Source organism: Geotrypetes seraphini, chromosome 15, assembly GCF_902459505.1.
Source record: "Geotrypetes seraphini chromosome 15, aGeoSer1.1, whole genome shotgun sequence".
In the NCBI taxonomy this organism is placed as follows: Eukaryota; Metazoa; Chordata; class Amphibia; order Gymnophiona; family Dermophiidae; genus Geotrypetes; species Geotrypetes seraphini.
The window spans coordinates 27,626,437-27,653,745 of record NC_047098.1 but is presented as its reverse complement, the minus strand read 5'-3'; the positions used below and the strand labels follow the sequence as shown (position 1 = coordinate 27,653,745).

The window sequence follows — 27,309 nt, the reverse complement described above, 5'->3', positions numbered from 1 at the left end:
CTGCTTGAGAATCTCCACCAGCTGCAGAAATGGTGCACCCAGCTACTAGTAGACCCGAGGCAAAAGCAAAGGGGCCTAGAACATCCTAGAGCAGCCCATGCTATGCGCCTGCGTTGAGGCAGAGGATTGGAGAAATGCAGTCCGAGGTTTAAAATTCTGAATAATGTCTAAACATATTAGTTATCCTTCTAATTTCCAGATATGAAAGTAAACACACACAAACCCCCCCAAAAAATAGAACCCAGAAAAAAGCCATACAGTTGTAATTCTTAACCTATTGAGTCCTGAACATATCTGACAGAGACCCCCCCCCTACACACACTGAAGCCAAAATATGTGCAAAGTTTGCCAATGGCTTAATCTAGCCCTGATCACAGCAACAGATGTCAGTTAACAGTACACAGAGAAAAGAAGCTGGACTCATTTTAGAGCACTGATCTTTGACCTGGGGGCTGCTGCGTGAGCGAACTGCTGGGTACAATGGACCACTGGTTTGACCCAGCAACGGTAATTCATATGTTCTTAAGCAGGAAAACAACAATGTTCCACAGAACACAAACAGCGAAAAGCGAAAAGAGACAGGTAGGGGATAAGGTCATCACTAGAGCCACATTGTTTCAAAAATGTTTTTTTAAAAAGACCCTTGAGAAGGACCCCTGAGGAGGACGGTTAAGTTGAAACACGGCCCATGTCGGGTCCATATTTTGCAAGTCAATATGGATTTTAGAGATTGTATAAACACAAAGGTGTTGGCTCAATAAATCCCTGCATCACGAACATCAGTTCTGCAGCTTCCTTCTGTTGCTCTTTTGGTTGCACCATATTGCTGTGGAGCAGCTGGGTTGCCCTTTTGTTTGGTGCCACATTCTGGTTATGAATTTTATTGTATATATATATGGTGACAGTCAATTTTTTTAAAAAATACAACCCCCAATATAATTCAGTCAGAATGTTTCACAATAATTTAACAAAACAAGGAAAACTGCAGACACACATACAATAATGCAGAACGAGTTTATTATATCAATAAATTAAATGCAGTTAAAAACAACACCTTAAAACAAACCAGGGGGCCCGACACGGTCCGTGTTTTGGTAAACACGCCTTCATCGGGGGTCCCAGGTTGAAAAAGGGATCAAATGAAACCGCAAACAAACTAGAGCCTGTGTAGTAGCCCACACACAGATTGACCTCCGGCGTTCGTCTTTACACAGGCTATGAAAGTTTCTATACTACAAAAGCTGGAGCTCGTCCTTCCATAGAAATGCATTGGGGTATTTTTTTTTTTTGGGGGGGAGGCTTATTTCTTTACAGCCCCCAGTATGATGTAGCCAAATTTCAAACTCAAACTTCATTCCAATCCTTTACATTTTCAGAGTTATTTTGCCCCCCAAACTGACAATTATTGACCCCTTTTGTATAATTCTTTCCAACTTCTGTTTTGATGGAAATAATAAAATCATACTCCTGATTTTCAGTGATGTGCTGTGGGGGAGAAGAGCATGTGCCAGGAGCCCATTGTGAAATAATTTAATGAAAATATAAAGGTCTCCATTGAAGCAGAGCTGAAGGGAATCCCCAGAGAAGAAACCGCCAGCACATCTCTGTTAGTATTTGCAATAGGAGATAGAACAGCTTTTAAACTGGAAACTGGGGGAAAGCCAACAGTTGGAACAAGTTATCTTTAAAAGAGTGTGTGATGCAGTGGTTAGAGCTACAGCCTTAGCATCCTGAGGTTGTAGGTTTAAATCCCTCGCTACTCCTTGTGACCCTGGGCATTGCCCCAGGTACACTAGATAGAGTTTGAGCCCACCGAGACAGAGAGGGATATATTACGAAGTACCTGAATGTAAACCATTTAGGATATAAGTGGTATATATAAAATAAATATCACCATAAGGCCATGTGAAGGAGTGGGCTGTGCATCCAGCTCCCTCCAAGACCCCAGGTGTTTCAAACTATATTTTTTATATTATCTGCATGGATTACCGCTGCATAACTGATTTTATCGGTTTGCAAACCCTGCATGGACAGAGTCTTGCAAAAACTGAGTGGCGAGATGGTCAGAAAATCACTGGAAAAAAAAAATAGAAAAAGTGCACTAAACTGATAGAGGACAAAATGGCTTAGCCCTCAGCTACGTTAGTAACTCAGTTTGCAGCTGCAACCTTGGCCGAAATCACACAAGCTTTAGACTCCCGCTTACTACAACTGTCCTCGCAATTAAAAACTGTACTAACGGCTACTATGCGCCACTCGGCCGAAGTAGAGACTAGAGTGTCCACAGTAGAGGACCGCACCACCACGATGGCGGGCCAATTGGAATCTCCACAAACCCTGATGCAAGCACACGATGAAAAACCTGAGGACTTAACATAAGAACATAAGCAATGCCTCCGCTGGGTCAGACCCAAGGTCCATCGTGCCCAGCAGTCCGCTCACACGGCGGCCCAACAGGTCCAGGACCTGTGCAGTAATCCTCTATTTATACCCTTCTATCCCCTTTTCCAGGAGAAAACTGTCCAATCCTTTCTTAAACCCCAGTACCATACTCTGTCCTATTACGTCCTCTGGAAGCGCATTCCAGGTGTCCACCACTCGTTGGGTAAAGAAGAACTTCCTAGCATTCGTTTTGAATCTGTCCCCTTTCAACTTTTCCGAATGCCCTTTTGTTCTTTTATTCTTTGAAAGTTTGAAGAATCTGTCCTTCTCTACTCTCTCTATGCCCCTCATGATCTTATAAGTCTCTATCATATCCCCTCTAAGTCTCCTCTTTTCCAGGGAAAAGAGACCCAGTTTCTCCAATCTCTCAGCGTATGAAAGGTTTTCCATCCCTTTTATCAGACGTGTTGCTCTCCTCTGAACCCTCTCGAGTATCGCCATATCCTTCTTAAGGTACGGCGACCAATATTGGACGCAGTATTCCAGATGCGGGCGCACCATCACCCGATACAAGGGCAGGATAACTTCTTTCGTCCTGGTTGTAATACCCTTCTTGATTATACCTAGCATTCTATTCGCTTTCTTAGCGGTCGCTGCGCACTGTGCCGTCGGCTTCATTGTCATATCCACCATTACCCCCAAGTCCCTTTCTGCGGTTCGTTGCTATTCCAGGGTCTGTGTCGGACCATCAATTTATCACAGTATTAGAGCGCCGGCTCTCAACAAAACTACTTATGCGTCAAGCCCTAGGTCCCGCACGGCTGGAGCGCGCACATTGCCTGGCCCCAAAAACCACGTGCGAGTGTCAAAGAACAGGTGTAATATAGGCACACATGTTTATTTATGTTGTTTACTATAATTTATTTGCTGCCTTTTTGAAGGAATTCACTTAAGGCAGTGTTACAGCAAGAATAAGTCAAACATGGGCAATAGACAATGACAGCAGTAAAATATAGCAAATAAGCTAGATTGCAATGTCAGCACAATACGCAATAAAACATTTAATAGATAGCAGAGTATAAGCAAAGACAGCACATATAGATAGGATAGAATAGTGAAATAGAAAATAATAATAATAACTTTATTTTTATATACCGCCATCCCACAGTTCTAAGCGGTTTACAAGGGAACAGACTATATACAGACAGCGACATTACAGCCAACTTTCGAATTTACATTGGCTTGTTAAGTTTAGTCAGGTTTATCTGGAAGTGAAGTGTTTTGGAAGTACATCAGGTTGAGGTACATCAGGGAACTAATTTTTTTTTTTTTTTAATCAAACATCTTTATTGAACAGAACGAAGAACACAGTCTGGAAAAATAAAACAATCCGAGCAAGAACACAACACAATAATCTGCAGAGCAAAAGATAACAAATTGAAATTTTCACCCCACCTCCCCTCATGTCCCCTCCCTCTCCCTCCCCTCAAGAATCAGGTGTGTAGTAGCGATGAATCATATGGGAACTAATTTAAAGAAAGTTGCACATGAAGTCAGAAAAGTGCACGAATATACCGGTACTGTAATCTCAGCTAGGATAGGAATGGGTAAACATTTGCTACAGCATGGGCAGCTGGTGTGCATGGAACACATCCTTCACATCCATATTTCTAAATTTACCCGGTCTTCCCTGAAATAATTTTTAAAACAGAAGTATGCACATCTTTTCCATTTGAAAATTTACCAGGAAAAGCCTGCATGTTCTAATTCCACATACATTCATTTAGGCAGCAGGAAGGCATGTAAACGCACTTACATATATATAAGTGGTTACTTCAGTGCATAAATTACCTCTTATAGAATTCTGAGTAGCCAACTGGTCTTTATCTACCATCCTCTTTTCTATGGATGCTATGATTTGATGGTGCCTACTTTGCCAATGGGCATTCATTTGGCTGGAGCTTGAGAAGAGCACACAGGTATATTTGTGTGTAAATTACTGCATTTTATCATCTATGCAATTGACATTCCATCCATATCTGTGCCGGGTAATATTTTTTAAAAAACTACTTTAAATTGAGAAGTTGGGTAAACTTTGCTTAGATGTTTCTGGAGATAATTTCATACAGGTGTTGCAATCCCTAGTACTATCTGGGATCAATTACTGTAATACTGCTTTTCGTTGCGAATGCCTGCTACTTGTCAACAAGTTTTGCAAGTTACACAAAACTCTGCAATACATCTTTTGTATGGACTGTCTAAGACCAACCCTACGTCCTCCTATTTGATCTCTTTCTATTTGCTACCAATAGAATATCGAGTGAGATTTAAATTACTATTGTTGGTTTACTTAAGCTTAAACAGGCATCAGAATATTTACAGACTTGTTTGAAAGTTTGTGTGGACATTGCATTCCACTACCACAAATGGACTAGTTGTGCCTTCTTGACAACAACTGTAAGGAAGAGCTCCTTCTCATGTGCAGGTCCTCTAGAATGGAATAAGTTCCTTGCAACTATTTGACATCAAGAAGAACTTACATGTATAAGAAACGGTTAAAATGACATCTGTTTGTTTGAAGACAGCAGACCATTGAGGCTTTAGCTTTTGGACTTCTCTAGACCTTGCCAGTTTGTAATCTGTGTTTTTGTTTGTTTTTTTAATTATGATTGTGGGTTATCTTGTTATCCAATTTGGATAAAGGCGGAATATAAGTTAATAAACAATTTAGGTGGCCTTAGCGGTGGGCGCGACCTTCTTCTTAAAATTCCCCTGTAAATGCCTTATTTTCATTTGCAAGTGACAAATATGTGTTTCTGGACCCAGTCCAGTTAGATGATTTTCTTAGAGATAAACCTTTGCAGATAGTTTCTTAAATTATTATTTCTTTGCTGGAGAGTGTAATTGATGATTTAAAGAATGTGCCACATCTCATAGCCTGCCAAAAGATGGTGATGTTAAACTTTGTTACTTTACATAAGAACATAAGAAGTTGCCTCCGCTGAGGCAGACCAGAGGTCCATCTCGCCCAGCGGTCCGCTCGCGCGGCGGCCCATCAGGCCCACTGCCTGAGCAGTGGTCCCTGACTAGCTCTATAACCTATCTCTACTCCTATTCCTGTAACTTACCTCTACTCCTATCCCTACAACCCATATCTACACCTATCTACACCCATACCTCTACTCCTATCCCTACAACCCATATCTACACCTATCTATACCCCTCAATCCCTTTGTCCTCTAGGAACCTATCCAAACCTTCTTTGAAGCCCTATACAGTGCTCCTGTCTACCACGGCCTCTGGAAGCACATTCCATGTATCCACCACCCTCTGGTGGATACATGGAATGTGCTTCCAGAGGCCGTGGAAGACAGGAGCACTTTACCTTTTTTTTCTTTTAAGCTTTGGTACTCTCGGCCATTTAATGTGGACTTGATCATTGATAAATTTCAGCCAACTATAAGCAACGCCTATAGTGATGCCCTGTTATGGAATTACCCTTATACCCCTGTCATTTAATAATCTTAGCACCTAAACATAAGCACCATTTAGTCACCAAAATTCTAGAATACAGTACATGCACTTACATGCATAAATTAGACACTAAAATGCAACAGTTATAGTGAACATAGTAGATGACGGCAGATAAAGACCCGAATGGTCCATCCAGTCTGCCCAACCTGATTGAATTTAAATTTTTTAAATTTTTGTGCTCATATTAATGCCTGCACCAAAAATGTGCCGACCTGCGGAAATGCCAACCTTGCACTCCGTTCTGTAATGAAATCTGGATGCCTAGATGCCATTATAGAATTTGCACTATGCATTTAGGTGGCCAAATTTGGGTGACCTTTATAGAATTGCCCCCAAATGTCCAACTTTTTAGGTCACACCTAACAAAAATATAGATAATTGTAAGAGAAGTTCAGAGAAGGACTATGAGAGTGCAGAGTTTCTAACATAAATCTCATGAGGTGAGGCATAAGGGCCTCTGTATATTTACCTTGGAGCTGAGGAGACAGGGGGCAGAATGAGATAGAAATATTACAGAGGAACATGTGAATAGCCTTACTGGGTCAGGCCAATGGTCCATCAAGCCCAGTAGCCCGTTCTCATGGTGGCCAATCCAGGTCACTAGTATCTGGCCAAAACCCAAAGAGTGGCAATGTTCCATTCAGAATTCTAAAGAACAGCAAGATTCCGGAACCCCAAAGAGTAACCAAAGATTCTGGAACGCCAAAGAGTAGCAACATTCCATGCTACTGATCCAGGGCAAGCAGTGGCTTCCCCCATGTCTTTCTCAATAACAAACTATAGAAAGATGACATAGAAAGATGACGGCAGAAAAGGGCTATAGCCAATCAAGTCTGCCCACTCTACTGACCCACCCCATTAAGTCTGAGTGCTAATGACCTAGATCCTTAACTCGACCTCCGTAGGGATCCCACTGGATGTCCCATTTATTCTTAAAGTCAAGCACGCTGGTGGCTTCGATCACCTGCACTGGAAGCTTGTTCAAGTAATCCACCACTCTTTCCGTGAAGAATTACTTTCTGGTGTCACCATTAAATTTCCCTCCTCTGAGTTTGAGCAGATGCCCTCTTCTGACCGAGGGTCCTTTGAGAAAGAAGATGTCGTCTTCCACCTCGACACGTCCTGTGATGTATTTAAATGTCTCAATCATGTCTCCCCTTTCCCTGCGTTCTTCCAGAGTGTAGAGCTGCAATTTGTTTAGTCTTTCTTCATACGAAAGACCCTTGAGCCCGGAGATTATCCTAGTTGCCATCCGCTGAACCGACTCAGCTCTAAGCACGTCTTTACGGTAGTGTGGTCTCCAGAATTGCATACAGTATTCCAGATGAGGTCTCACCATGGTTCTGTACAGTGGCATTAAAACGTCAGGTTTCCGGCTGACGAAGCTTCTATTGATACATCCCATCATTTGCCTTGCCTTGGATGAGGCCTTCTCCACTTGTTTGGCAGCCTTCATGTCTGAACTGATGATTACTCCCAAATCTCGTTCTTCTGAAGTCCTAGCTAATGTTTCTCCATTTAAGGTGTAAGTTCTGCATGGATTTCCGCTACCGAGGTGCATGACCTTACATTTCTTAGTGTTGAAGCCCAGCTGCCATGTCGAGGACCAGTTTTCTAACGTAAGCAGATCCTGCGTCATACTATCCTGCAGATTGCTTTCACTTACTATATTACATAGTTTGGCGTCATCGGCGAACAATGTTACTTTACCCTGAAGCCCATTGGTCAAGTCCCTTATGAATATGTTAAAAAGGAATGGACCAAGGACCGAGCCCTGTGGCACTCCGCTGGTCATCTCCGATGTCTCAGAGAGGGTGCTGTTGACCACTACCCTCTGAAGTCTTCCACTCAGCCAATCATTGACCCATACAGTTAGTGTCTCACCTAACCCCATCAATTTCATCTTGTTTAATAGTCTGCAGTGTGGGACGCTGTCAAAAGCCTTCCTGAAATCCAAGTACACTATATGTCCAGAGACTCCCCCGAGTCAAGCTTTCCTGTTACCCAATCAAAGAAACTGATGAGATTGGACTGGCATGACCTACCCTTAGTGAATCCATGTTGACTGGGATCCCTTAGATTCTTCTCATCCAAGATCGTGTCTAATTTACCTTTAAGTAGTGTTTCCATGAGTTTACACACTATTGATGTGAGACTCACTGGTCTGTAATTCGCAGCCTCCGCTCTGCAGCCCTTTTTGTGCAGAGGAACAACGTTAGCTGTTTTCCAGTCCAGGGGGACTTTCCCCGTACTTAGGGAGAGATTGAAGAGCATGGCTAACGGTTCCGTCAGGACATCGCACAGCTCTCTGAGCACTCGTGGGTGCAATTTGTCTGGTCCCATGGCTTTGCTCACCTTGAGTCTTGACAGTTCGCTGTAAACATCAGCTGGTGTGAACTCAAAATTCTGAAATGAGTCTTCCGTGCTTGACTTTGCTTCCAGCTGTGGACCGTGCTCTGGTGCCTCACAAGTAAAAACTGAGCAGAAGTAATCATTCAGTAGTTTGGCTTTGTCCGAATCTGCTTCCACATAATTCCCGTCTGGTGTTCTAAGGCGTACTATCCCGTTTGTGTTTTTTTCCTGTCACTAATATACCTGAAGAAGGATTTGTCCCCTTTCTTAATGTTCTTTGCTAGATTTTCTTCCACTCAAAGTTTGGCCTCCCTAACTGCTGTTTTGACCACTGCAGACCTTGCCCTGTATTCAATGTTAGCTTCTCTTTTCCCCGTATGCTTGTATGAAAGAAATGCTCTTTTTTTCTCCTTGACAAGGGACGAGGCCTCATCAATGAATCATGCCCAAACCTTTCTTAAAACCAGCTACGCTATCCACTCTTATCACATACTCTGGCAATGTGTTCCAGAGCTTAACTATTCTCTGAGTGAAAAAAAATTTCCTCCTATTGGTTTTAAAGGTATTTCCCTGTAACTTCATCGAGTGTCCCCTAGTCTTTGTAATTTTTGATAGAGTGAAAAATCGATCCACTTGTACCCGTTCTACTCCACTCAGGGTTTTGTAGACTTTAATCATATCTCCCCTCAGCCATCTCTTTCCAAGCTGAAGAGCCCTAACCTTTTTTTAGTCTTTCCTCATATGAGAGGAATTCTATTCCCTTTATCATCTTGGCCGCTCTTCTTTGAACCTTTTCTAGTGCCGCTATATCTTTCTTGAGATAAGGAGACCAGAATTGAACGCAATATTCCAGGTGAGATCGCACCATGGAGTGATACAGAGGCATTATAACATTCTTAGTCTTGTTAACCATCCCTTTTTTAATAATTTCTAGCATCTTGTTTGAAATAACAATATACAGAAGCAAGAGTACATTATTCTCATCTCACTCGTGAACCCTTCTCCAAACCTCCTTTCTACCAGGAGAGCTTACAATCTAATTTTGTACCTGAGGCAATGAAGGACTGAAAATCTTGCCTGAGCTCATAAGCAACAGCAGTGGGATTTGAACATTGGTTTCCCAGGCCACAATCCAGTACTCTGACTCCTCCACTGTTTATGTTTGCTCCAGGCAATAGCCTAATGAACTTTCTTTATTGATTAGAAAGATCAGTGATCTCACTTATCTACTGTATCCCAAAAAGCGATAACCACATTTTATCCAGATATTCCTTTTTTTTTACAAAATATCACTCTCATTATCTGATGGGGCACAATTACCACAAGACCACTGTGGGATTAATAACCTTGCAGTCTGGATATTAAGTTACTCAATACTAGTAAGACGGTCTTTTCAGTTTGACAGATGGATATTTAACTCTTCTATCAGGCAGGGAAAAATTTGCATTGTGAAAATCACGCACACAAAGATAATTCAGAGCTAATTCTATCCCTGGAAGAACAAAGAGAGGACCAGTCCCCCTTTTTCCTCTCATTCCCATTTTCCATGCTTCTTTTTGCATAGGCAGCAGAATGAGGTGGGCCATTGGGACCATGATCTAACCACTAGTTTGCACAACACAGCATTAGCCACTAGAAAGGCTGAGGCGAACTAGCGATTTGAGCGGTTTGTCCCCTCCAACCAAATGATGTTCCATTGCCCCTGCTGCTCAGGCTAGCATACCCCTCCCAGCTCAAGAGGAATATCCATTATCTGAAGAACCTATAATACTGTGATTGGCTTTCAGCCACCACTGAGGATTTGCAAAAACATCTTAAGAGCCGCTTTGCTATTCCGTGTGACTGGAATAACTTGGAACCTCCTGTGCAGTTCAAATCAGACTTCAATCACTTCAGACGTGAAGTCTCTCTCGTTCTCTCTTACTACATTGCTCTCCCCTCTGCTTTTATATCGTTTTTCATAATTTCCTCGACTGCTCCTTTGGGCTTCCAGCTCAATCAGCTGGTTTGACTTTGCCATGAGCCTCCAGTCACAACTATCATTGAAAGGTCACTTTGGTCAGCCACAAAACTTAGAGACTTGAAGAAAGCGACAGGTATATTTTATTCAGCATATGCGGACCCCTGAGCCCCCAAGCTGGCAGCTTCAGAAGTCCCGAAACCAGGAAGTTACAGTGATATTTATACATTTTTCTGGATATACAACTGAATGCTAGAAAAAACTTCTCATGCGTTACTTTACTTAACAATCATTGGTCCTAAGCAGGTCACTAGCAGGTCACTTATCTAAGCCCTGCAGTCTTTCTGTTACATGTCCAGGAGGGCGGAATACGATATTGTGTATGCTGAGATAACCATAAGAAGCTAAAACGCCAAAGCTAAAGCACCCAGTTAAGGCAGGCTAGAACATGAGATAAGCCAGGTCTGCAATTAAACATAATTCAGCATTTTATTAAGGAGAAAACTTAGTTCAAGACTCAGGAAAACCAGCCCCAGACTCCTTCATCATGACTTGCCAGACTGAAAATGTGAGGCCTTTGTTTTATACCTGAAAAAGGTGTATTTTTCAATTGTTGTAAAGACATGCAGGGCCGCCATCAGGGCAGTACCACCAGTCCTGCATTCAGGGGCCCGGAGCTGACAGAGGGCCCGGGCTCCCCCAGGGTCCTAGGCCACAGTCTAGGGGGAGGGGAGGTCAGCCCCACGTGGACAATAGAGAGCTGGACGGGGGACCCGCGGAGTTCAATACATCTCGAGCCGCGAGGCTCGTCTTCTGTTCCTGCCTGCTCTGCCGCTCACATATAGCCGATCGCAAGTGTTCCCCGATGTCAGCGCTGACGTCGGAGGGAGGGCTTAAGTAAAGCCTGCCCTCCGACGTCAGCGCTGACGTCGGAGAATACTTCCGGTCGGCTATTTGTGCGCGGCAGGGCAGGCAGGAACAGAAGACGAGCCTCGCGGCTTGAGCTTCGTTTTGCTGAGAAAGTTGCAAAGATGGGCTGGGAAGCAAACGCGGAACACAAAAGGGGGGGAGGGAGTGCGTTTTGAACACAAGGCATGGACTTGGGAGAGAGGAAGGGAGGGAAAGATGCTGAGGTGGGGGAGGGAATGGGTTTTTGGACACAGAAGGCATGGACTTGAGAGAGAGGAAGGGAGGGAAAGAGATGCTGAGGTGGGGGAGGGAATGGGTTTTTGGACACAGAAGGCATGGACTTGAGAGAGAGGAAAGGAGGGAAAGAGATGCTGAGGTGGGGGAGGGAATGGGTTTTTGGACACAGAAGGCATGGACTTGGGAGAGAGGAAGGGAGGGAAAGAGATTTTGAGGCGGGGGAGGGAATGGGTTTTTGGACACAGAAGGCATGGACTTGGGAGAGAGGAAGGGAGGGAAATAGATGCTGAGGTGGGGGAGGGAATGTGTTTTTGGACACAGAAGGCATGGACTTGGGAGAGAGGAAGGGAGGGAAAGAGATGCTGAGGTGGGGGAGGGAATGGGTTTTTGGACACAGAAGGCATGGACTTGGGAGAGAGGAAGGGAGGGAAAGAGATGCTGAGGTGGGGGAGGGAATGGGTTTTTGGACACAGAAGGCATGGACTTGGGAGAGAGGAAGGGAGGGAAAGAGATGCTGAGGTGGGGGAGGGAATGGGTTTTTGGACACAGAAGGCATGGACTTGGGAGAGAGGAAGGGAGGGAAAGAGATGCTGAGGTGGGGGAGGGAATGGGTTTTTGGACACAGAAGGCATGGACTTGGGAGAGAGGAAGGGAGGGAAAGAGATTTTGAGGCGGGGGAGGGAATGGGTTTTTGGACACAGAAGGCATGGACTTGGGAGAGAGGAAGGGAGGGAAATAGATGCTGAGGTGGGGGAGGGAATGTGTTTTTGGACACAGAAGGCATGGACTTGGGAGAGAGGAAGGGAGGGAAAGAGATGCTGAGGTGGGGGAGGGAATGGGGTTTTGGACACAGAAGGCATGGACTTGAGAGAGAGGAAGGGAGGGAAAGAGATGCTGAGGTGGGGGAGGAAATGGGTTTTTGGACACAGAAGTTATGGACTTGGGAGAGAGGAAGGGAGGGAAAGAGATGCTGAGGTGGGGGAGGGAATGGGTTTTTGGACACAGAAGGCATGGACTTGGGAGAGAGGAAGGGAGGGAAAGATGCTGAGGTGGGGGAGGGAATGGGTTTTTGGACACAGAAGGCATGGACTTGAGAGAGAGGAAGGGAGGGAAAGAGATGCTGAGGTGGGGGAGGGAATGGATTTTTGGACACAGAAGGCATGGACTTGGGAGAGAGGAAGGGAGGGAAAGAGATGCTGAGGTGGGGGAGGGAATGGGTTTTTGGACACAGAAGGCATGGACTTGAGAGAGAGGAAAGGAGGGAAAGAGATGCTGAGGTGGGGGAGGGAATGGGTTTTTGGACACAGAAAACATGGACTTGGGAGAGAGGAAGGGAGGGAAAGAGATGCTGAGGTGGGGGAGGGAATGAGTTTTTGGATACAGAAGGCATGGACTTGGGAGAGAGGAAGGGAGTGAAAGAGATGGTTGTTACACGGGGAATGGAAGAAAGGAGAATTTTTGGTCATAGGGAGGGAGTGAGGTACAGAAAGTGGCATACCAGGGTGGGGGGGCGGTCCTCCCCGCCCTGGGTTTACGTCCCAAGGGGGTGCACAGCTGGCCACCCTCCAGTGTTCTCCCTAGGCCGGCAAACTGCGGCTCTTTAGCCACTTGAGTGCCACCGCCGCCATCGGGAACAGGCCAGCGCCAAGTTCTCCCTGCTTTTCCCTATGGGGCCGGCCAACTCTCGCCACTCGTGTCAATTCTGACGTTGGAGAGGACGTTCTGGGCCAGCCAATCGCTGCCTGGCTGGCCTAGAACGTCCTCTCCGACGTTAGAATTGACGTCGGGTGACGAGAGTTGGTCGGCCCCGCGGGGAAGAGAAGCAGGGCGAACTCGGCACCAGCCTGTTCCCGATGGCGGCAGTGGCAGTCTATTCCCCAGTGGCGGTGGCAGCATTTTCCCAATGGTGGTGGCATGGGGAGGGCAGGGAGAAAGAAAGAAAGGGGGGACAGAAAGCCAGAAAGAAAGAAAGGGAGCAGGGTGAAACAAAGAAAAATGGGGCACGGAAAGAGAGAAAGACAGACATACAGAACGAAAGAGGGTGTGGAGAGAGAAAGAAGGGGGCAGGGTGAGAGAGAGAAAAACAGACATACAGAAAGAAAGGGGGTATGGAGAGAGAGAAAAAGAAAGAAGGGGCAGGGTGAAACAAAGAAAAAGTTTGGGGAGGGAATGAGGTCTGGAGGAGAGGAAGCATACAGGAGGCTGAAAAAGGGAAGAAATATTGGATGCACAGTCAGAAGAATAAAGTGCAACCAGAGACTGATGAAATTACCAAAGGTAGGAAAAATGGTTTTATTTTCAATTTAGTGATCAAAATGTGTCTGCTTTGAGAATTTATATATGCTGTCTATATTTTGCACTATGGCCCCCTTTTACTAAACCGCAATAGCGTTTTTTAGCGCAGGGAGACTATGAGCGTTGAGAGCAGCGTGGGGCATTCAGTGCAGCTCCCTGAGTTAAAAACCGCTATCGCGTTTTAGTAAAAAGGGAGGGGGAATATTTGTCTATTTTTGTATAGTTGTTACTGAGGTGACATTGCATAAAGTCATCTGCCTTGACCTCTTTGAAAACCCGCGGAATATAAATGATAATTAACATTTTCTCTGCGTACAGCGTGCTTTGTGTTTTAAAAATTTTATTGTTGGTAGATCATTTTGACTTGGCCACAAAGGTAAGGGGGAGGGAGGGAGAGGAACTGCTGAAAGACATCTATTAATCCTTGAAGGCTTGACTGTGCAGGGAATTATTTTTGTAAAATCATGTTTTGTTATGTGACTGGCATTATTTAGACTTTAATTTCTATGAATGAATAGAATGAAAATGATATAAATTACTTGCTTGTTTTTATGTGCATGTGCTGAAGGAAAGTGGAGAGAGAGTGGGCTGAGGACACTGAAGGGAAATGGGGAAGAGAGAATGGGGAGAAGACGCTGATTTATAAATTGACAATTGTACAGAATATTGTTTCTTTTTTATATTCATCCATAGCTGCATGTTAATGATGTGCTCATATGCACTTATTTATCATCATAACATATACATCATCATTAACATGCAGCTGTGGATATGTAAGGACAGGCTGAGGAGGATGGATGGGAAGGAAGGAAGGTGCACATATCAACATATCGTACATTTTTAACATGCATGATGCAGCTGTAGGCAAGCAGAGGAGGATGGGATCATACAGATGTGTATGTTCAGATATGCGCGCAGATGTGTATTTTTTTCTGATATATTTATTAAGCTTACAGTATTTATAAAAACACATTTAATACTTGTTACAAAAAATATTGTGCAATTGTGATCTACTTCTGGCCTACAAAGGTCAAAAGAAATCCTTAACTGAGATTTTACATTCAAAAGTGAATTATAGCTACTAGCACTATTATTTATTAGTTATTTATTCAGATGTTTGTTAGTTTGTTATTAGTTCAGTATTAGACATATGTTAGTTTAGAATAGATAGGTATAGATTAGTTTAGTTTAGGTTAGGTTAGGGCCCTGCTGAAAGAGTCTACCTTGACGTTGCAGGCTTACAAATCTTTTGGTCAAAGAGTGCGGCAGCAGAGAAAAGTATGTGTGTATTCGGCCCATGGAAGAAGGGGGGGGGTCGGGGGGGGGAAGGAGTGCATGGGGGGCCCAATTGGATTGCTCAGTAAGGGGCCCAGAAATTTCTGATGGCAGCCCTGAAGACATGCAACTCTCCAACATACGTGTGCGTATGAGAGGGACATTGTTTAGAGTTCATTAATACTGATATTTAAATAGACATTTTCACAAAGCACAACGGCAGCAGGAGTTTCACACATGGACATTTTTATGCAAATTTAACCTTTCCATTCGGTACAGAGAATCTCTTTACTATCCCAAGATGAAGACAAATTGAAATAAGCAGCTAATAAAAGTAAAATATTGAAAAGGTCAAAGTCCAGTTTGCACAGAGATGAAAAAGCTGTTCCTTACCATGACAGCTGCCGGTGGGACATGAGAACCTCATGCAAGCTTTGGTGGTTCTCTACCTCTGCTGAACCAGCAACAAGCCTCATCTTTACCAGGAGCTGCCTTGTGCTCCAGGGGAAGCAGCGTCTATCCAGGCCTGCCAAAAACTGATCCAGGGCTTGTTTTGCAGAACTAGTTCAAGTTCAAGTTTATTAAAATTTGATAAATCGCTTATTACATACTAAGCGAGTAACATTAAAATATAAGATAGGTCAAGAGTTCATTATACATCATTAAAAAGGGTTAAAAACAATCTGACAAAACAAACAGACTCAGATACATAGGGGAATGGAAAGTAAGAGAGAACAGTTACAATATTGATATTTATCATAATTATGAAGAAAAGAAAAACCAAATAAGGGAAAAACATGAGGAATAGGATTGGGATTGTTAGAAATGAATTATACTGGTCGCCATACCTCAAGAAGGACATGGCAATACTCAAGAGGGTCCAGAGGAGAGCAACGAGGATGATAAAGGGTATGGAGAACTTCTCATATGCCGAACGGTTAGACAGGCTGGGGCTCTTTACCCTGGAAAAGCGGAGACTGAGAGGGGACATGATACAGACTTATAAAATCATGAAAGGCATAGAGAAGGTGGAGAGGGACAGATTCTTTAGACTAGCAGGGGCAACTAAAACAAGAGGTCACTCAGAAAAACTGAGAGGAGACAGATTCAAAACGAATGCAAGAAAGTTCTTCTTCACTCAACGGGTGGTAGACACCTGGAACGCGCTTCCCGGAGAGGTGATAAGCCAGAGTACAATTCTGGGGTTCAAAAAGGGACTGGATGACTTCCTGGAAGTGAAGGGAATAACGGGGTACAGATAGAGGTTTACCTCACAGGACACTGAGCAAATAGGGTATGGACTTTTTAGGTTAGATAGGGAACATTTTCAGGTCATGGACCTGGAGGGCCGCCGCGGGAGCGGACTGCCGGGCGCGATGGACCCCTGGTCTGACCCGGCAGAGGCAATGCTTATGTTCTTATGTTCTTATTTAAACATTAAATGCATCTCTAAATAAAAAAAGTTTTTAAATTATTTTTGAATTTGCAGAGATCTTTGACTTCTCTTATATGTAAAGGCAAGGCGTTCCAGGTTAAAGGGGCCATTACAGAATATATGTCGTAACGTCTGGTTCCAATAATAACTACACCATTGCTGAATGGATGGGCCAACTGGTCTTTATCTACCATCCTCTTTTCTATTGATGGTCCAGAGAGATATTATGAAGTGTGACTATTTCTACAACAATTTGATTAAAGTGACACTGTGCAAAGGCTTTCTGTAGACTGTCATGTACAGCAGTTATGTAATTTCCTCTCTTCTATTGTCTTTTGTAATTGCAGTATATATCTGATGCTGAGTTAATGACTGCTATTGTAGAATTATTTCTATTGTTTTATGTAAACTTGCCATGTACAACTGTAACGCAACTTGCCATTTTTCAAAATGACAATATTAGAAACACTGTGACTGATTGCTTTTGCATTATCATTTCTATTTTTATACATAAAGTATACTTGATATGTGAAAAGTAAGCTCTACAAGGTGTGGTAAACATATTGAGGGGCATTTTTGAAATCCAGTGCCAAATATGGTCTTTTTTTGGTTTGGGAAAATTGCCCTACTTTAACTTGAAAAAATGTATTTTTAATAGAAAATGCCACAATAAACATCGGTACAGTAACCACAGGCTTTTGTGCTCAGTGCATCTTTCTACAAGAGTCATTTCCAAACAAAAATATCGGTGGGAAAATCACACAAAAACAAGCCATTGGGATGCCTGGAAGCCAGCAGTCTTATTTATTTATTTAATTTTCTAAACCATTCTCCCCAGGGAGCTCAGAGTGGTTTACATGAATTTATTCAAGTACTCAGGCATTTATCCCTATCTGTCCTGGGGGTATGAAATGACTTGCCCAGGGTCACAAGGAACAGTGTGGATTTGAATCCGTAACCTCAGGGTGCTGAGACTGTAGCTTTAACCCCTGTGCCACATACTCCTCAGCCACACAGACATCCCAGCAGATTGGTTGGGCACTGTAGTGATTGTCACATGGAAAGGTCCTAGATGCACATCACATCATAACCATCCAGAAATAGCAAAAAATGTACTGTACCCAACTGTATACCACTAAAATATCCCTTATGCCTGCAGATATCACCACTACGTGGGTTAAGTATTTTGTGGTTTTTGGGGCGTTCACCCTTTTCACCACCAGTTAGAGTGGGATATGGACCTGGGTCCCCTTTTTCTACAGTCCACTGCATCAGCCACTAAGCTACTCCAGGGACCTGCTTGCTGCTCTATGAGGAATGGCCATTATATCTGCAGCTGTCATAGATCCTGATATATAGTGCCATTTTCACCTTTGGGGTGAGGGGTATGAAGAGGTCAGTGAAGGGGGGGGTCATACCTTTATCCCTCCAGTGTCCAGTTTAGACACCATTTTGACACCAAGACATTATTGAAATAGGTCTAGCCAAAAACGTGCTATTATTTTGCCCTGGATGTTTTACAATGTTTCATTATTGCAGAAAAACGTCCACATCATAAGACTACCCTCCAACACGCCCTTTGAGATGTAGACGAATTGCATAGAAAAATGTCTTAAAAATCGGTTTTGAAAATAGCGATTTGGACATTTTGCAAAAACAACCCAAAAAAACTCATCCATCTGCCACTTTATGCCATTTTTTGGATTTTTTTTTTTTTAAATTTCAAAAATGAACCCCATTGTGTGTGTGGTGGAAAGCCAGCAGTGCTAATCTGAGCGATTATGTTTCGCAGCGAGTGAAAGTACCTTAGAGAAACATAGAAACATAGTTTGACGGCAGAAAAGGGCCAGCAGCCCAACAAGTCTGCCCACACAATAACCCCACAAGTCTACTCAAGACAACACCCCCCCCCACCTGAAGTATCTATCTTTTAAGCAAAACTCTGTGGTACCCCCACCTGTTGGTCCCATCGACGCTTGAAGTCAAGCACGCTACTGGCCTCGACCACCTGGCGAGGAAGACTATTCCATCGATCGATCACCCGTTCGGTGAAAAAGTATTTCCTGGTGTCGCCATGGAATCTTCCCCCCTTAAGTTTTAACCGATGCCCTCGTGTCGATGTGGGACCCTTCAGAAAAAAGATTTCTTCCTCCACTTGAAACATAGAAACATAGAAGATGACGGCAGATAAGGGCCATAGCCCATCAGGTCTGCCCACTCTACTGACTCACCCCCAAGTCTACTATCCTAGGGATCCCACTCCTGGTGACAGGTTCCCTTGGCTTAACCCATAGAAACATAGAAGATGACGGCAGATAGAAGATGACAGCAGGAGTGGTAATTTTTCCACTGTGAAATGCTGGCTGCATCAGAGCATAGCAGCAGAAGTACACCCAGTGTGGAATTATAAACAAACACAGTTTATACAGTTTTCACTGAGGCATCTACATCGTTAAAGCTAAAGGCTCCTTTTACGAAGCCACGTTAGCGGCTTTATCGCACGCACCTTTTTAGGGCGCGCTAACCCCCGCGCTAGCCGATAAACTACCACCTGCTCAAGAGGAAGCCGGCAAATTAGCGCGCACTATTATGCGCGTTAAACCGCTGACGCGGCTTTGTAAAAGGAGGCCTAAGTTTAATACAGGCAAGCCTTGGTTTGCGAGCATAATTAATTTCAGATACATGCTTGTAACCCAAAGCCCTCATGTATCAAAGCGAATTTCCCCATAGGAAATAATGGAAACTCAGACGATTCGTTCCACAACCCCATAACTTTAATGCAAAATAATATAGGTACTCGTATTGCAAGACCTCACTTGTTTAGAACAGTCACTACACTTCTGCAGCATCAGAGAAAGAAGAACCATCGGCTCAGTTGTGATGTGTGCCATTGTATAAATCCATGGTGAGACCCCATCTGGAATACTGTGTACAATTCTGGAGGCCGCATTACCGCAAAGATGTGCTGAGACTTGAGTTGGTCCAGCAAATGGCCACCCAGATGGTCTCGGGACTCAAGGCTCTCCCATATGAGGAAAGGCTGAAATCATTGCAGCTATACTCACTCGAGGAACGCAGAGAGAGGGGAGACATGATCGAGACGTTCAACTATCTCACGGGCTGTATCGAGGTGGAAGAGGATATCTTCTTTTTCAAAGGCCCCACGGCAACAAGAGGGCATCCGTGGAAAATCAGGGGCGGGAAACTACACGGTGACACCAGGAAATACTTCTTCACCGAAAGGGTGGTTGATCGCTGGAATAATCTTTCACTGCAGGTGGTCGAGGCCAACAGCGTGCCTAATTTTAAGACAAAATGGGATCGTCACGTGGGAGACGTTCAAGTATCTTACGGGCCGCATCGAGGCGGAGGAAGATATCTTCTTTTTCAAGGGTCCCACGACAACAAGAGGGCATCCGTTGAAAATCAGGGGCGGGAAACTACGAGGTGACACCAGGAAATTCTTTTTCACTGAAAGAGTGGTTGATCGCTGGAATAGTCTGCCACTACAGGTGATTGAGGCCAGCAGCGTGCCTGATTTTAAGGCAAAATGGGATCGGCACATGGGATCTATTCACAGGGCAAAGGTAGGGGAGGGACATTAAGGTGGGCAGACTGGATGGGCCGTGGGCCCTTATCTGCCGTCTATTTCTATGTTTCTATGTTTCTATGATCTCTTCACAGAGAAAGGTAGGGGAGGGGGGAGGGTTATTGGGGTGGGCAGACTTGATGGTTTACATCTTACTTCAGTAATCGCACATCTACTGTAATTTTTAATGATTCTTCTTCTTCAACTTCACCAATATCACATGGGGTTCCTCAAGGATCAATTCTTTCACCTTTACTTTTTAATATATTTTTGGCACCTCTTTTGACATTATGTCAATCTATAGGATTTCATGTTTTTGCCTATGCTGATGATATACAATTATTGTACCCCCTAAATAATAACAACATAAATGAAATTTTGACAATTAATGGGAAACTTGAGCAAATTCATCATTGGCTGGACAAAAACAGGTTGGCCCTCAATATCAAAAAAACAAATATCATGCTGTTTCCTTGTAAGGAAAACTTTTCTTTAATTGCTCCTATTTTGATTCAAAATATACCTCTTCAATTAGTTAAAAATACTAAAATTCTAGGAGTAATTTTTGATAATAAACTTAATTATCATGATCACATTAGTAGTATTGTTAAAACCACCTTCTATAGATTGCGGAAAATTCGATCCATTTCTAAATTCCTCTGTCCCAGAGCACTTAATATTCTTATTCACTCTCTGGTGATGTCTAAAATCGATTATTGCAACTCATTATTTACAGGAATTGCGTTACAAGAAATTAAACGTTTACAAATTATTCAAAATGCTTCTATTAAATTAATAACAAAATCTAAAAAATTTGATCATGTGACACCACTCCTTAAAAGGCTCATTGGCTTCCAGTCATACATAGAATTACACATAAATTATGTACTATTATCTTTAAAACATTAGAAAATAAGACTCCAGCATTTTTATTCAGACTACTTATCCCATATTCAGTTAAAAGAACTTTAAGATCTAGTGAACGGAACCTTTTATCAATTCCTTCGTTAAAAGTTATTAGCACAAGAAGACAATTTATCTTCTCATGTACAGCTCCCCAGATCTGGAATGCGCTTCCCATGTTTTTACGGGAGGAGAAGGTGTTTGGGAAATTTAAAAGCGAATTAAAAACCTTTTTATTCAAAGACGCATTTGCAAATTAATTAAATTTTATTATAAAGTGTTATTCTAGCGAATTATTTTTCTATCTTTTGTTTTTTTTAATTTCCTTATGTATTTTCCCTGTATGTTCTTTCTTTACTATAAAAAATGTATTTCACCCCCTCTTACCTTTTGTTTACGTTATAATTAATTAACTGTATGTAATGTTTTCGTTTCCTTACATGTATATTTTATTGTACATCGCTTAGAAATCCGATTAAGCGATTCAACAAGCAAACTAATAAACTTGAAACTTGATGGGCCGTGGCCCTTATCTGCCGTCTATTTCTATATTTCTATGTTTCTATACTGTATGTACTTGTATTGCAAGACTTTGCTTGTATATCAAGTTAAAATTTAATAAAATGTTTTACTTGTCTTGCAAAATACTTGCAAACCAAGTTACTTGCAATCCAAGGTTTTACTGTACTTGGATTTGCAAAATGAAGCAAGTTATTTAATTGCTTGCTTTGCTGGCTTTAAAGTTAGGGTAAATGACCGGAAAGGAACACAGAAAACAGGGGGTTTATAGCTCACATCTGAATGTGCCAGCAAGGCAGTAGCAGTCATATATACAGTAGACTAACCAACAAACAGGGACCTTTTCTATTTCCTATGTGACACGCTTCAGCTCCCTAGAAAAATTCAAATTGTTGCTCTTCAATCCTAGTCATTCCTGAGACTTTAGGTGAATCATATTTCATAATAATGAAAGACATAATAAATATCATGGTTAATTATTTATGGACCATTTCAATGTTTAATTGACGAAAACTAGTCATTACAGTCAATGAAAAGCTTAGGATCCTGCAAACGATATCTGCGAGGAGGTCAGGAACCAGTTCTTCAGGGCACGTACTGGGAGCTTAACAGCACCCCTGGGACACCAGATGTCTCAAAGCATTTTATTATCATGCATAATTCACAATGAATTTGAAATAAGGTGATTTCAGCTTCTACACTAGACATTTACTCTATGAAAGAAAAGATGGCCATTTTTTTTCACTCCTCTAATGAAGATGGGGAGGCAGCAGGTAAAGGGATAACATAACACATCAATTCACTTATATACCACAACTGTGATTCAGTACAGTTTACAGCGTTTAAAAGAGAAACTGCGCATTTGCAGAGGAATTACAATTCAACTATTTAGAAATTTTCTCAAATAGATACATTTTTAACAATTTCCTGAAATTTAAATAGGAATTAGAACATGAAATCAAATTACTAAACTTATTATCCCAAAGGGCTGCTTGATAAGCGAGAATTCCATTGAAAAATCGCTTATAAAGATAACCCTTTACTGAGGGGGAAACAAAAAACCTGGAATCGCGAGTAAAGTGTTTTCTGTTAAATTTGAAATGATCAACAATAAGTTTCAACTTTATTTAAAATTTGTTTAATCACCCTATCATATATTCAGGGTGATGTACAGTTCTAAAAATATTTTATAACAGTACACAGGGGAACAAGAAGTTCGTATAACAAATATATGACTTTCAAACCAGACGGGACTAGTAGCGTAAATAGGAAAGAAATACAATAATTGGAGACAGATAAGACAATAAAAGAAAATTACAGGAGGAGGGGTTTTTGTTTTGTTTTTTTAAAAACAGATGGATTTTGCTTTAGTTTTGGTGTTTTTACGATGTCTAGCAGTCGAATGCATCTTTAATATAGGTAGGTATTAAGCCATACAACAGTGGTCTCAAACTCAAACCCTTTGCGGGGCCACATTTTGATTTTGTAGGTACTTGGAGGGCCGCAGAAAAAATAGTTAATGTCTTATTAAAGAAATGACAATTTTGCATGAGGTTAAACTCTTTATAGTTTATAAAACTTTCCTTTAACAGTTAAAAGGAAAGATATATAAACTATAAAGAGTTTTACCTCATGCAAAATTGTCATTTCTTTAATAAGACATTAACTATTTTTTTCTGCGGCCCTCCAAGTGCTCTATTTTTTCTGCAGCCCTCACATTTAAAGTTTAATATCTTTTCTTTCTCAAAACTGGCACATTTCAATCACTAAATTGAAAATAAAATCATTTTCCTACCTTTGTTTGGTAATTTCATCAGTCTCTGGCTATGCATCCAATATTTCTTCTCTTCTTTCAGCCTCCTGTATGCTTCCTCTCCTCCAGACCTCATTCCCTCCCCCAACTTTTTCTTTCTTTCTCTATGTCTGTCTTTGATTCCGTGTCCCATTTTTTGCTTTGTTTCTGGCTCTCTGTCCCCCCCTTCTTTCTTTCTTTCTTCCTTCCTTCCTGCCCTCCCCCACGCCACCGCCGCCGGGGAATAGGCTGCTGCCGCTGCCGCCATCGGGAACAGGCCAAGATCTCCCTCTTTCTCTTCTCTACGGGGCAGACCAACTCTCACCGCCCGACGTCAATTCTAACGTCAGAAAGGACGTTCCGGGCAGCCAGGCAGCGATTGGCTAGCCAGAACGTCCTCTCGACGTCAGAATTGACGTCAGGTGGCGAGAGTTGGTCGGCCCCGAAGAGAAACAGGGAGATCAAATAACACGGTGCTGGCCTGAGAAGGGAAGGGAAGCAGGTTGGGCACCACTGCTCTAGACGAGCCGCACTCTAGGGAGAACAGTGGACCGCCCCCCCCTTGGTACGCCACTGGAGCAGCAGCATGTCTGGCCGGCTCTTCCGTGGATAGCGCAAGGAGCCGCCAACCCGCGGCTTTGAACGGAACGAGCCGGCCAGACACGCTGCTGCTCCAAAAGGAAGATAATGATCCAGTCCAGACCGTGGGCAGCAAATAAAATCTGGAGAGCCACATGCGGTCCGTGGGCCGCGTGTTTGAGACCGCTGCCATACAGTGCTTTATAGCAAATACAACCAAATTTAAATAATATTCTTGCTTCATTTTGCAACCAGTGTAACTTCCGGTAGTAATCCGAAACATGATCAAATTTCTTCAGATTGAATATCAGACACGAGGCTAAGTAAATCAAGTTGCAATAATCTAAGGTACTTAGCACCAAAGATTGAACCTAAAGCCTAAACGCATTAAAAGTGAAATAGGCTTTAGTAGTCCAAAGTTTCCAGAACAAGAAATAACATTTCCTGACCACAGAATTAATTTGAACTTTAAATGATAACAGGGTCCTATTATGAATTCTCACACAGTCACCGGGTCAATGGAAGTGGCAGCCAGTTTGGCACTGTATACTCTGACCAGTAGCTGGGAAGAAGAAATGGCTTTGTCTTTTTTATTGGTTTATTTGGGTTTGGTTACAGTTGTAGCTCAAGGTGCATTACATTTATACTGGGTTTTACTAATCGACAGTAAAGGTTTCTATCATGGGTCGGCGAGTTAAATGCTCTGAAATTCTTAGTATTCCTACGAGTATCGGAGCATTTACCTCACCGGTCCGTGGTAGAAACCTCTACCGCCGTTAAGTAAAAGGAGACCTTAGTTTTTAATTCAATGTATGTTACAACCTGTTTCTGTCATTCACTTTCGTTCATGTTATTCAAATTCACCTCCCTTCCATACTTGTGATATTCACTTGGGACCCAGTTCTATAAATGGTGTCCAAATTCAGGCACCAATAAAAATTAGCACTAAGCACTATTCTGTAAACGGCGATCATTTATAGAATAGCATTTGGCACCAGGATCTGGGCACAAGGATTTACAAGAAGTAAAACATGGTGTAAATTCTCACACCTAAATTAGGCACAGAGCCGTAAAACTGTGTGCAAATTCCAAGAATGCCCCTCCCACGGCCACGCCCACTTTTCAGATCTATGTGCAAAAATTACACAACACCGATCATGGTTCCTAAAAATGTGCATGCAAATTGTAATTAATGCCGATCAGCGCTAATAATGATTAGTGCCCAATTATTGTCACTGGCTCATTTATCGATGTTGACTGTGCATGCTAGGATCGGAGCATCAATGATATCTGTGGCTGGCGTAGAATTATGGAATGCCTTACCTGGTATCCTGCGCTTTTGTATATGGAGGATGAATTTTAAGAAAATGCTGAAAACTCAATTATTTGCCAATGCCTTCTTATGCTAAGGTATATTTCAGTTGATAATCGCCTTTTAGAATTTTTTTGACAGCAATGTATGATTTAAAGCTTGCTTGTATTTCTGAATTGATTGAATTTGCGCTCTATCCCTGTTTATAACAGGGACGATTAATGATGTTGTTTAGACATGTCTATGTTATATGTGATAATTGTAGGGAAACAAGATTTTATGTATGTGATATGGAAACCGCATAATTGTATGCGGTATATAAATTTTTTAAATAAATAAATAATAAATTGCTTGCGTACCCATATTTGCATGTGTGATTTTGAGAGCTATATATAGAATTAGGGTGATTATATAACGGAGGAGAAATAAAATGAAATATTTTGTATAAATGTTCCTCTGGCTCTCCCCTGGAGTGAAACCTCCCCTGGAGGCTTTGCTGATTTAGTCTTTCCTCACTATACCTCTTAAAATAGTTGATCAGGCAAGAGGCAGTATGCAAACTCTAAATGTAAGCCTGAGCATGCTCTTGTAACCCACAAGTTTCCATTGAGATAGGCTGGAAAGAATTAGGCAGCTTTCAAAGCTGGTTAATGAAATGATCCAGTAGAAAAGTGCAAGTGTCTTCATTGCTGCTGACAGGAATGGAATGGGTTTGCTGCACTTCCAACAGGAAGCCTGACTTGGACCAGCACCGAGGAAGGGGTTCTGGAAGTTTCTGGAGTTTAGGTTGTAAAGGCAGAGGATCAGTGTGTGGAGCTTGTGAAAATGGAAGGGGGAAACACTAGTGAGAGATATCCTGATAGAGGCTATTGGGGAGTGTCAGTATGCCTAGACACCGAGGAGGGAATGGAAAACATGAAAAAGGATCTACAAAAGTTAGAGAAATGGTCTAATATCTGGTAACTAAAATTCAATGCAGAGTAATGCATTTGGGGATTAATAATCGGAAGGAGCCATATATGCTGGGAGGTGAAAGGCTGGTATGCACGGATGGGAAGAGGGACCTTGGGGTGATAGTGTCCGAAGATCTAAAGGTGAAAAAACAGTGTGACAAGGTGGTGGCTGATGCCAGAAGGATGCTGGGCTGTATAAAGAGAGGCGTAGCCAGTAGAAGGAAGAAGGTGTTGATGCCCCTGCACAGGTCATTGGTAAGGCCCCACTTGGAGTATTGTGTTCAGTTTTGGAGACCGTATCTGGCGAAGGACGTAAGAAGACTTGAAGCAGTCCAGAGGAGGGCGCCAAAAATGATAGGAGGTTTCCGCCAAAAGATGTATGAGTAGAGACTGGAAGCCCTGAATATATATACCCTAGAGGAAAGGAGGGACAGGGGAGATATGATTCAGACGTTCAAATACATGAAAGGTATTAAGTAGAACAAAATCTTTTCCAGAGAAAGGAAAATGGTAAAACAAGAGGACATAATTTAAGGTTGAGGGGTGGCAGACTCAAGAGCAATGTAAGAAAATTCTACTTTACGGAGAGGGGGGGTGAATGCCTGGAGTGTGCTCCCAAGAGAGGTGGTGGAGAGGAAAATGGTGACAGAGTTCAAAAAAGCATGGGATGAACACAGAGGATCTAGAATCAGAAAATAGTAAATATTAAAGAACTAAGATCAGTACTGGGCAGACTTGCACGGTCTGTGTCTGTATATGGCCGTTTGGTTGAGGATGGACTGGGGAGTGCTTCAATGGCTGGGATGATGTAGATGGGCTGGAGTGAGCTTTGATGGAGACTTCAGGAGTTGGAACCTAAGCACAGTACCAGGTAGAGCTTTGGATTCTTGCCCAGAAATAGCTAAGAACATTTTTTTTTTTAATTGATTCAGGTTGGGCAGACTGGATGGACCATGCATGGAGAGTGACAGAGCTGAAGAGGTGAAAATGCTCTAATGGAAGATTAAGAGACACTAGGGAAGAAAATGGCTGCTGGACAACAGCTTAGAACCTTCCAATACATACTCATGGCTGCTGGCCTGCCCTCTCTGGCATCACTTCTTCTGGGGCAAAGTCGACAGCTGCGGATATGTATGGTAAGGTCCCACAGCTGGTTTGTTTCAGCTTGCCACTGCTGCTGCTTTTTCAGGAAAACAGCAGCAGCTGTTGGGATACGAGGGGGCAGATGCTGGTGGAAGAGGGGTTGGGGAGAGAGAAGGGGCAGGATCTGTTGGAAATGGTTT

The 27,309-nt window shown here is 42.7% G+C and overlaps 1 protein-coding gene and 1 long non-coding RNA gene across 3 annotated transcripts in view; one reads left to right on the top strand and one right to left on the bottom strand.

The window, feature by feature from the left end:
- DISP3 (dispatched RND transporter family member 3) overlaps positions 1-10,974 on the bottom strand; it is a 193,817-nt gene extending 182,843 nt beyond the window's left edge. For both annotated transcript variants that reach the window (XM_033922857.1, XM_033922858.1), the window contains exon 1: positions 10,817-10,974. The gene's annotated coding sequence lies outside the window, so the exon portion shown is untranslated. The remainder of the gene's footprint in view (positions 1-10,816) is intronic.
- A 2,635-nt stretch (positions 10,975-13,609) lies between these two features.
- Positions 13,610-27,309, top strand: part of LOC117349433 — a 34,390-nt gene continuing 20,690 nt past the window's right edge. The window contains exon 1 of the long non-coding RNA XR_004537160.1: positions 13,610-13,651. This is a non-coding gene — a long non-coding RNA (uncharacterized LOC117349433). The remainder of the gene's footprint in view (positions 13,652-27,309) is intronic.